General features: G+C 37.0%; 1 protein-coding gene across 1 annotated transcript in view; it reads right to left on the bottom strand.

The window, feature by feature from the left end:
• The window catches only part of Slc35a3 (solute carrier family 35 member A3), a 38,849-nt gene extending 27,095 nt beyond the window's left edge, over positions 1-11,754 (bottom strand). Inside the window, exon 1 of the mRNA XM_026379423.2 lies at positions 11,613-11,754. The gene's annotated coding sequence lies outside the window, so the exon portion shown is untranslated. The remainder of the gene's footprint in view (positions 1-11,612) is intronic.
• Between the last annotated feature and the right edge of the window lie 669 nt (positions 11,755-12,423).

The raw sequence follows: 12,423 nt of genomic DNA, 5'->3' as shown, positions 1-12,423 counted from the left end.
TCCTCTTTCTTTCTTTCTTTCTTTCTTTCTTTCTTTGGGGGGGGGTGCTGGGGATTGAACCCAGGGCTTTGTGCATATGAGGCAAGCATTCTACCAATTAAGCTATGTTCCCAGCCCACAACCTCAGTCCTTTTTATTTTATTTTTGAGATAGAACTTTGCTAAATTGCACTGGCTGGCCTTAGAACTTGTGATCCTCCTGCCTCAGCCTCCCAAATAGCTGGGATTATAGGAATGCACTACCACAATGGACTTTCTCTTCATCTTTTCAAAGTTAAAATAGATCCTGTTTAGACAAATCTGAAAATCAGTATGATTATGAACTTACTTCCTGTAGCTTACCAATATACAGCCAATGAAAATATTTAGGTCTGTGTATGCAGCCTATCATTTTACTGAGACAATATCTATATTTTTGCTGATACCTGTGTCCAGCCATTAAAGAATTTTAAAAAAACCTAAATGTTTAGTCAATGTTTTAAAACTGCAATAAAACATACATTTTTTAAGACTATTGCATATAATAAGATATGTTTATAAATCAATTTTCTTTCTATTGTAAAAATAAAAGGTTAAATTTCTAAGTTTTGATTGTAAGAGTGAACTACATGTACTAAACACTAATTGTGAAATATACTCCCTTAGTATAATATAATAATCTACCAGAGGTTAAGGACATAACAGTATTTATGAAAACACATGTTATAAGTGTTATCCAAGTATGGCTGTATTCTTCACTAGTCAGAAACAATGACTGGTGTAAAAAAACAAACCTTTTAACATTTTTCCAAGTAAATGAACACAAAACTAAACACATAGAGAATTTTTTTTTTGCATTTTTGGTCCATTATCTTCCATGATGCCAAAACTTTAAAATCTAAAAACTAGCTGGACACTAAATAATGACAAAATTCATCATGATTGATTTTATTTCTGATATTAATATTTATATTTTTTATAACTACCTTAGAAGTAGATATTGAAGGATATAGAAAATGACAACCCCCCCCCCAAAATTGTCTGGAGGAAGAGGGAGGGAAAAGGCAATCATAAATCCGTTCCCAGTAAAGATAGGCCCTGAGGGAAAAAAGCAAACTTTCATTCCCAGCATCCCTTCCCAACCACAATTGGTCCTGAAGGGGAAAGGTGGATACTGAAATGCTGGCCCTTTCCCATTGTCCTGAAAGGAGAAAAGCAAACAGTGAAGCTCTGGGTAACAATGCGTCCCAGAAGAGGAAGATAATCGAGGAAAACTGAGTTCAGAGCTTTTCCCAGTGACAATGAGTTATGGGTTTTTTACAACTTCTTTCCTGACTGTCCAAACCAACTCATTCTGCTTCAGTCTCCAATAATTAAACCACCCTCATTGTAATTTAACTATAAATTCAAACCCCTCTGTAACTGGTAGCCATTTTCCTACCCAGAAAACGAGCCCCTTCAGTGCCTGATTGATTGACTCCACTGTGGAATAAAGGAAAGCCTGCTGATCCATTTGAGGTCTGCATCCATCTCAGTTATTTGTGCTTCTATAATGGTGCTGAAACCATTTTGGTTATTTTTGCTTACAGATATAATACTAAAAAAAGCAATAATATTCTGTACTCAAAATCCATAAAAATCACACAGAAAAATCTAAAACCTTCTTTTTTGTGTAAATGAAAGAAATGAAGAAAAGTAATTGAGCCACATCCCTAGCCCAGCTTAACCAACTCTTTATCATTTACAGGTTCCTATTACATTCTAAGTTAAACAATGTTTCATTGTTTCTCCTTTCCTTTCTTCCTCATGGTGTCATGTGTCTGTTTATATAAGACAAATATCACCTGTATGTAAGTTACATTACTATCAATTTTTAACTTATGTCACTGACTGCAGAGTTTCCATTACCTACATATAATTAAAATCAATATACAAATATTTCTTCAATTATACAAGTTTAAAATCTGTCTTCCAATTTTTAGATAAAAATTATTCTGTATTTTTGTACTATTTAAATAAAGTCAGTGATTTGAAAACAAAATGACCTAGTAAACAGAGGTCTAAGATCCCCTTCAGAATGTGTGTACCAAGTAACAATGTATTCCTTCCCTCCCTCCCATTTCCCCACCTATGTGCTATCCTGCTATACCATTTTCTTCTGTGGTCATTTCCCACAAAAGGCAGGAGTTAAAAGATATTCTACAGATAACAGAGACTAATATAAAAGATGAGCAGACCACTCAATTACTAAAAGTTCAAGACTTAGAAGAGAAGGAACAGAAGTAAAAAACAAAAACAACAACAAAAAGGAGATAACAAACAATTCTCTAGATGGCAATAAGCCATCAAATATTTAAGACATACTTAGTATGATGAGGCACTGTGCATGCAATCATGAACAAGACATGAGGCTTACTCTCTAGCATGAAGGCACATTATTCAAACAATTTAAAAAAAAAACAAAAAATAGTGCATGTAATTTCTATGACAGGAAAAATAAAAGAGGCACAAAACAAAATATTACAAGAAAATTATAATCTTGTTTTATGTCAACTTGGTTAAGCTCCAACAACATTGCCCCCAAACCCATATTCTGCATGGTGCTGAATTCTAGTTGGTTAAACACAATATATGCACAAGAGTTGGAAAGAAGAAATGAAGCAAGACCCGTCACTCTCTCAAGACTGTCAGGGTTAAATGTGGTTTGAGAAAACAGATGCTAATAAGTTCCAGTTTATTCCTTCTCTACCTTGACCTACGTTAGCTCTTCCTTCCAACTGCTGACCCGCTGAGCAACAAAAAGCCACAGCCCTCCACCAGACTCTGTGAACACAGAAAAACAGCTACACAGAAGTGACAGCTTTCCATAAACCCTTCCACCAGTTTCATTTTATGGTCCTATTCTGTCAGCAAGACACAAATGGATTCCTATATTCCTCTGGAAGCTCTGACTTCTCTACCCACACCAGTGTTTAGGATGGCTGCTTAGTGACTTTACAGTAATCCTCCAACACTCTCTTTTTTGACCTTTACTTCCCTGCCTTCCCCACAATTGTGAAAAGTCTTGTTCCTATTATAAATCTCTAATCCCATAATACTGAAGGATTGTTTTCTTGACTGAACCCTAACTGAAAGTTATGGTACCAAATGTGGTTCCAGGATAACAGAACCATAAGGTGACAGGAATCTGGAATCAATTTTCAAATCTGACTAGATTAATGGTAAAGGAGACACTGGTAGTTTATCAGGTAGAAGAGTTACTTCAACTTTCACTTGTGCATAAATATCTGCAATCAGAATAAGATTTTGGGTAATAAAAAGTTGCTGACAGATATTTCATTAGAAATAGAAGAATAAATGTTTTTACTGATGGCTTCTACATTAACTAGAATTCTTGGAGAAAGAAAAGAATGAATGCAAGGCCCTAAAAATCACAGACCAAGAACCAATCAGAAAGCTTACAATGGCCCTAAAACAAAATCACACCTCATTTAGCAGCAATCTCGACATTTCTGAAAAGCACATCCAAAATCTGATCCTTATGTAGTCTGAAATGAAAGGCAATTTGAGTTTATAATTTGATAGAATCTCATGATCCCACATTCTATGTATTTTTATAATCTCTATATCTTAGCACACAGAAATGTTTGAGGATTATGGTAGGCTCAATAATGGCTCCCAGAAGTATCAGGTCTTGATCCTTGGAACCTGTAAAATGTTACTTTCCTTGGAAAAGGGGATTTTGCAAATGAGATAAGAGTCTTGGGATGGGAAGATTTTCTAGCAATTAAATGGGTAGACACTAAATACCATCAAAAATGATTAAGAGGTGTACAAGAGAGAATATATGAAGATCTAATGTACAGTGAATAATACTGTATGGTTTACTTGAGGAAGCAGATTTAAGTGTTCTTACCCCTCCACACACAAATAGTATACAGTGATCCATATATAAATTAATTTGATTAAAGTAACTGTTTCAAAAGGTATAGGTATATCAAATCACTGCATTGTGCACTTCATATAGATATAAAAATTTTACTTGTCATTTATACCTCAGTAAATCTGGGGAGTGTGTGTGTGAAAGAGAGAGCAGTGGTAGTGGGGGAGTCAGATATTAGGGACTAAACTCAGGGTCTTGAGCTTGCCAGGCAAGCCTTCTATCACTGAGCTACATTCCCAGACCAGGAAAAAGGTTTTTTTAAAGAAGAGAATACAGATACACAAGAGAAGGCAATAAAAAGAAGGGGCAGAGAGAGATTTAAAGATGCTGGCCTTGAAAATTGGAATGATGCAGATACAAGCCAAGGAATATTGGTAGTTTTCAGAAGCTAGAAGAGGAAAGAAATGGGTCCCTAGAACCACTGGAGGAGTAAAGTCCTGCTGCCATTTTGCTTTTAGCTCAGTGATACTGATTTTGGATTTCTGGTCTCCAGATCTGTAAGAAAATAAAATGCTGCTGCTTTAATCCACTATATTTGTGGAAATTTGTTACAGAAGGCACAAAAAATTAGTACAAGGACCTGTCTGTATTTTTTAAAATTAATTGTCCTCTATTTTGTGTGTATATTCAGGTAAAAAGCATTTAATGTTTTGGAGGAAGACTGTTTAAAATTTTTTCACTGAGCCATACTACTAAGACCCATTGCTATTTTAAAAAACATAAAAGGCAAAAGAATATACAGGTTGTCACTATTTTTATTACCATCTTTATTTTTATAACCTGAAATATTAATAGCATATAATCAGATATAAAGTTTATAAACTAGAAAAAAATGCCAATTTTACGTTTTCTGTCTATACTACAGTATTCAAGTTGACTCCTTTAAATATTAATTTATTGTCCAGTTTCTAATATGTTACTTATGTCAAACAATGTGATATGAAACATAACTATCTCTATCCAGAAAGTCAAACATAACAATTATTCTATAAGATAATGTTGCTCCCTAAGCATTAACATTAATAACAAAATTCTAACACTTTTCAAAGATTTTTCACATATTTAGAATTAAAGTATAGGAGGGTAATAAAGAATAAGGGAGCTCTGATTATAGCTCAGTAGTACAATATATAATTAGCATAAGCAAGAACCTGGGTTCAATCCCTAGCACAAAGAGGGGCAGGGAGTGGGAAAGGGAGATGGAGAAGAATGTTATCTATTTAATTGAGTCTGAGAATAAACCTGAAAGGTGAGGGTCCTTAAAATGATTTTCTTCATACCACTCAAAAACAATAAGCTGGGTGTGGTGGCACACATCTGTAATCACAGCAGCTTGGGAGTCTGGGACAGGAGGTTCGCAAGTTAAAAGCCAGCCTTAGCAACAGCAAGGTACTAAGCAACTCATTGAGACCTTGTCTCCAAATAAAACACAAAATAGGGCTGAGGATGTAGCTCAGTGGCCAAGAGCCCTGAGTTCAATCCCTGGTACCAAAATAAATAAATAAATAAATAAATAAATAAATAAATAAATAATAAAAATAAATTTTAGGAGGGCTGGGGTTGTGGCTCAGTGGTAAAGCACTTGCCCAGCACAGGTGAGGTACTATGTCCATCTATAAATAAAAAATATTTTTTAAAAAATAAATTTTAGGATGGAATGAAATGGACATCATAACCCTAAGTACATGTATGAAGACACGAATGGTGTGAATATACTTTATATCCAACCAGAGATATGAAAAATCATGCTCTACATGTGTAATATGAATTGTAATGCATTCTGCTGCCATATATAAGAAATTAGAATAAAAAAATAAAATTAAATAAATAAATTTTAGGAAAATGTGCTTGGTAAAATAATTTAACTGAAACTTAATAGAATATATAGAATGAGCTGGATTCTATCCTAACTGGTAATTATATTTGGATAATTAATGGAAGATTACCACCTCCTCTAAAAATAAGATTCCAATACTAGAATTCAAATGCTGTGTAGTTTCTTTTTTTTCTCAACCACTATTCTTTCTAAATATGAAACTGCAACCCCTCCCAGGTAAATCCACATTCTTAGATAATTATATATATTACAGGCTTATGAACTTAAATCATATAGAACATGAAGTACATTAATTACGCTTATTCAGTATTTACTGTTCAAGTCTCACGTCAATCTGCTTGCTAATGGATGGGGCAGGCTTCAGACTCTAATCCATCCTCTATACAGAAGATATCTTAATGAAATGTAAGCTTGATTATGTTCCTTCCCTGTGTATAAAGTTTAACCGACTCCTTACTAAATGGATGACACAGTCCAAACTCCTTCAAATAGAATAGCTCCTTGTAATCTGGTCCCAGCTTAAATTTCCTGCCATAAACGATTACCTGTATTCTTCATGCATTTTCTGAGCAAATATTTGTCTTTAAAAAAAAACCCCTCTTTCCAGAGGGGTGGGGACTAGCTCAGCTGTAGAAGGATAGCCTAGCATGTGCAAGTGCAAGGCCCTGGGTTCAATCCCTGGTAGTTGGGGGGGGGGGTGACAAAACAAATCTTTCCAGGGTTGAAGGTGTAGGTCAATAGTAGAATACCTGCTTATCATTGTGAGACCCAGCAATGCAAAAACTATGACTCTGTTTTTTCTACTAGCAGAATTGCTATATATCTTATAGAGCTAATATAGGTCTCTGAGTGAAGTTTCCTAAGTCTTCCCAAAAAGACTGAATCCTTTTCCTAATACATTCCCATACCATTGTGTACACCTTTTATAATAACACTCAAAATTGTATCAAACTAATTTGTTGACATATTTACATTATGTATTATTGCATTTCCTATATTTCCTTACCAGCACCTGTCACTCATTAGGCATTGACTCTGTTCTGTAAATCTTCAGAAGAATAGAATGATCTCTTTGTGAATTAAATCTTTTTGTATTACACATAAAAGATTCAGATGCAGGCTGAAACTGGTTCTCATGAAATGTTTTCTAATAACTATACTTCATAAGAGAAATTAAATTAATAAAAGAGCCGGGAATATCTACTATATGTCAGATATCTTGCTAGATGCTTTACAAGCATTATCTCATTTAAAGAACATTTAATCTGTTAAAGGATGAATTATTTCTTTTACAGATTAAGAAAGTATGGTTCTAAGATATTAAGATTACCATTTGCCTTGCATAACATAACATGTCTGACCTCAAATATAAACCCAAGATTTCCCTCAAAGTATAATAGGGACTTAGAAAGGCTGCCTTTGCCAAAAGCAGACTCTTTGCATAGGCCTGAAGATGCTCATAGGTAATTGAAAGCAGGATAAAGCTTGGCGTGCCTTTTTTTAAAAAAAAAACAAAAAACAAAAAACAAAAAAAAACAAAGATTTTTTAGTTGTCAATGAACCTTTATTTTATTTATTTATATGTGATGCTGAGAATCAAACCCAGTCACACATGCTGGGTAAGTGCTCTACCACTGAGCCACAACCCCAGCCCTCTGCCTTCCTTTTGTCTGTCTCCTTTATTACCTGAAACTTTGGGTCAGGTCCCTGTTCAACTCTGCACGTAAACTTGTTAATCATTTATGGAAAGTTCATCTAAATCTAGTAATACAAGGTTTATTAGCCCTAAATTTACCCAACCTATCTTGCCCTCCCTTCAAGACTGAGGCAAGATTTGCAGCATCCTGTTTCAGACCCCTGGAGTGACACTTAGAAGTCACTAGTCATTGCCCTATCCAGAGGAGTCACCCCAGGATGAAACTGCCTCCCTAACCAGAAGCAAATATCTCCCGGGAACTAAATTGCCCCTTTCCAGGATTATATATCTGAATAAGCATCCTGAGCAATAAACAAAAATTACCCCCTCAAGTGATAAAGAATTCTTCAAAACTACCTCACAGAACCAGAAATGAAAAAATGATTGACCATACCACAGTTTGACCAAGATTCAGCAGTCTCACCCTTCCCGAATTTTTCCTCTACTTAAACCAAAAGCTTATGTAAGCACTCCAAAGACAAGGCTGGGACATATGATCTCACTTTCCTTCCTAATACAACCATATTGACTAAGGTTCTTTTCCTGCTTTTTACTATAACCTTTTCTATTTGGTTTTTGGGGTGAGTGACCAGACCTGATTTGCTGGAACCCCCACAGACAGGCCTCTGGCTTAGGACTCTATTAACAAAGCACAGGGTCTGTGCAGTAAAGCCTGTGGTTTAATCATGTCTAAGGATTGGCAGATAACTCACCACTATACATGAAAATGTATGCCTCTGGACTCAAACTGCCTGAGTTCACAGTCTGACTCCACCATTTAATAACTATAGCACATTAAATAACAGTATGTACCTCACAGAGTAGCTATAAAGATTAAAGAATATAAATTAGATAAAGTGGTTATTATATAACTATCATGCTTTACAAATATTCATTCACTACCTTTATAAGATCTACTCATGAATGCTACTAGTAATGTTTGAAATTGGGTTTTATAGCACATATGAATTTAGGAAAAAAATTCTTATCTAACTTTTACAGAAAAAAAAAACAACTCAGAGTAGGTATAAAATCATAAATAGATACTTTCTTTGTGGAATGAAGTATTTCTTAGCACTTTATCTGAAGTGACCTAAAAGTTTCAGCTTAATTCTAACTTCTACTATGTTGCCTGACATACCATACCTTTTCAATCAAAATTTGTATAACTAAATATACAGCAATTTCTCTTAAACTGATTTTTTATTTCATTTGATAAGGTATCTCCAATATGGATGGTAAACAGAGTTCTGGGCAGATAATCTGCATAGAAAAGTTGAGTAACATTCTATCTTCTAAGTTATTCTCACATTTACACATCAAATACTCTCAAATTTAGTACTAAAACACATTTTAAAAAAATAACTAAAAATACATAATAAGCAAGGCACGGTGCTGTATCTGTAGTTTCAGCTACTCGGGAGACTAAGGAAGGAGGAACACTTAAGGCATGAGACCAGCCTATGAAACATAGTGAGACCACCCATCTCTAAATAAATAAATAACCACAACACTACACTCCTTCATTAATGAGGAGAATTAAGACACTTACCATACACCTGCTTTTGTTAAGCTACAATTAATATTGATCTGCACTTTAATAATAAATTCATTTCCAAGAATGTTATTAACTACCAGTTTGATGTTCAAGTTATTTCTATTATAGACAATTCTATAATTTCACACACACATACACAGACAAATGAAAAAAATCCCACAGTTGATTAAAATTAAAATAGAAACTCCTCTCAAAAAATTTCAGAAAAAGCCATGCGCCACTGTACCTGCCTATATTCCAGCGGCTCTGGAGACTGAGGCAGGAGGACCTTGAGTTCAAAGCCAGACTCAACAATTTAGGGAAGCCTTAAACAACTCAGTGAGACCGTATCTCTAAATAAAATACAACATAGGTCTGGGGATGTAGTTCAGCGGTCAAATGCCCCTGAATTCAATCCCTGGTACAAAAAAAAAAAAAAAAAAAATTCAGGAAAGAGAAAAGAAACTCAAAAGTCATACTTCTTAGCTACTGAATGATAAGATTGGGCTTTCAACTGAGAGATTATTTCTATTGATTCTACTTAGTAGGAACTTAGTATGTTGAATGAAGGAATGAATTATCTGACCTGACCTTCAATATTCATTTTTTATAAATAAGAATGGGGACTATAAAAACTGTCCTACCTCAACAATTTACTACCAGGGTCAAATGAGGTACTAAAATGTGAAACAAAAAGGCAATCTCTTATAAGAATATTTGATTAGTAATGAAACTCTGACATAAGGTTATACCACAAAACAAGTTATCCTTATCTCCAGAATATAAAAGTTTGTTTCATTAAATATATCACTAGACATAACAAAACCTTACTAAGAGTATAAAATATCATGATACTGTGCTCAAGTACCAAAGTGCTAAAAAACTTAAAAGGTACAATTACTTTCCTTAAAGAACTTACATTCTAGTAGGGATAATAAAATTCTCAAAGAGCCACAATACAGTATAAATTTAGCAAGCATTATAAGAGTTATAAAGCCCAGCACAAAGAGAAAAAGAATATTTCAGACACATGGTAGATTTCAGAAAGCTTCATAAGGAAGAGGTGGCATATAAGGCATTAAAGAATAGAATTTTTACAAAGACCTTCCTTGTAGGAAAAGAAGTTATATAAGCAAAGACCAAGGCAGGTAGGCATACAGTGTGTTCAGAAAATCCAATTCAATTAACTAACTGTAGTATAACTATAAAATAGATTAAATGGGATAAAGTATTTTTAAAAAAATAATGAAAGGGTCATATTGAGTCTTGGGAAGACTTAAATTTTAAAGGACTTTGAACCTCCCTAAATAAACAATTTATAATGGAGACAGGGGTGTAGGTCAGTGGTACAGCATTTGCCTAGCATGTATAAGACACTGGGTTCTATCCACAGCACCACAGGGGGGGAAAAGAAATAAAGAAACTTCATTCTGTAGCCAACATAGAGTCACTTAGTACCTTAAGAGAAGAATGACCAAAGAATGGCATAAGACCTTTGTATTTAAAAAACAATTGAGGAGAGTTGGGGGTATAATTCAGTGGTAGAGCACTTGTCCAGCATGCGCAAGACCTTGGGGTTCCATTGCCAGCACCACCAACAAACCAAAGGGCAATGAAGGAAAAGTGACTGGAAGGGGAACAGGCTGAAATCAGCAAGTACAGTTTAGAACCTGTTGGTTTAGTGGAAATAAAAGAGCAAAGAGGAGCCCACTTAGCACAGCGATGGTTGGAATGAAAAAGGGAAGAATTAGGGAGGAAAATCAGATTTAGAAATGCAAGTTTAGAAGTTATTATCCCCTTAAAGGAAACAGTGAATAAGCCTACCAAGTGAGAAACTGTATCAAATTTAATCTTTATCTACCAAAGCCCAATACTGATAAAGACTTAACTCTGGTTCCATTTTTGCATTTAATAGAATATAATAAAAGATTCAGACTTCTATTATAAAATAGTGACATTTAAATGGTTTACTATAAAGCAAGGCCCATCACTACATTTAATATTATTCTTCAATTCATTTGAACTAGATCTTCCTGAATTGAGAGGTCTTTTTGTTGGTTAAATTACAATGTTACTGAAAATCCTGTTCCTCAATACTCAGGACACACACACACACACCCTTGTTCTGAGGGTAATTTTACGCGGCCTCAGACAGTCCTTGTCCACACATTAACCTTACCAGTGGTAACCTTTCCATTTCTTGAAGTCCCTGTGGCTTCTTGAGCGCAAAATTCTGGTCTACTGCATCCGTGCTTATCACAGGGTTACACACTGAGCAGGAGCTCAGGGGACATTCACTGAGGGAATGAGGGACCGCCAGCCTGGCCGACTAGTCACTTCTCTGCACACCTCAGGCTTACAGCACACAGGGTCGTTTTCATTCGCTTGACACACCCCTCTTCTAAGGATCTTTTTCCTCCTCCACCCAGTACATTCCACACGTCGACGGTCGGAATTGCAACGTGTCACTTCATCTGCTCCCGCTCCTGCTTAACTAGTACTTCAGGTCCTCGACACCTTCCACTTCACCCAGACAGACCCCACAGCTTCAGAGCTGCCCAGCCGCCCCGCCGCCGCAGTCCTCCTGGGACCGCCCCTCCCCAGGAAAGCTCAGGCCTCACCTCCCGCGCAGCTCTGCCAGCGGCACGCACTGGGGCCTGCGGCTCAGCAACGCCGGGCGCCCAAGGCCGCCGAGCCCTAGGGGTCCTTCGCGACTGCTGACCCGCAGCGCCGCCAGCTCCCACCGCCTTCGTCGGTGCCACCTCGGTGCAGCCTAGGCGTTTCCGGGTTCCCGCGGTCCCGTCCTCCAAATGCTCCGGCTTCCGCCTCGGCCCGGGCAAACGCGGTTCCCGAGTCGGCTTTGGCGGCTCCAGCTCTGCACTTGTCAGCTTCGCTCCTAAGGAGATCGCGCCTAGGCTCCTCGGCTGGGAAACGCCGGTGCCGGTTTCCCGTCACTTGACTGCTGGCTCTTTTTAGACACCTCCTGGGGGTTCGAGTCAAACGGGATGATTTCTCCCCGTAGACCTCTGCGGTACTGACCAGCTGCAGAGAATGCCACAGTGACAATCTGCTAGAGGAAGGGCAAAGTTCTTTAGGGCAAAGGACCTTGAGAGACAGTGGGGAGAAGGATCTCGAAACTGCGAACCCGCTCCTAAAAATGTCGATGACATGAAAATATTATTGGCACCTGCGCCATTTATCAACCAGTACTCTGGAAAAAAACTTGTTCAGTTGGAAATGACCCCTGCTTCCATTCTGAGACCTTAAGGCTGAGAGGAGCCCAAAAGGGTGCAACCAATGAACCTTAGTGCCATTAACCAGAAGATGGGGGGAAAGCGGGGAAATGGGGAGCTTGGACTGGAAGAACTCAGTTATGAGGGATTTACCTCTTCCTGGCCGCAATGATCCCATACACATTACTTTGGGGTTGGG

Source organism: Urocitellus parryii, chromosome 11 (assembly GCF_045843805.1).
Source record: "Urocitellus parryii isolate mUroPar1 chromosome 11, mUroPar1.hap1, whole genome shotgun sequence".
NCBI classification, from domain to species: domain Eukaryota; kingdom Metazoa; phylum Chordata; class Mammalia; order Rodentia; family Sciuridae; genus Urocitellus; species Urocitellus parryii.
The sequence above is the reverse complement of the archived record's forward strand: the minus strand, read 5'-3'. Positions and strand labels throughout refer to the sequence as shown.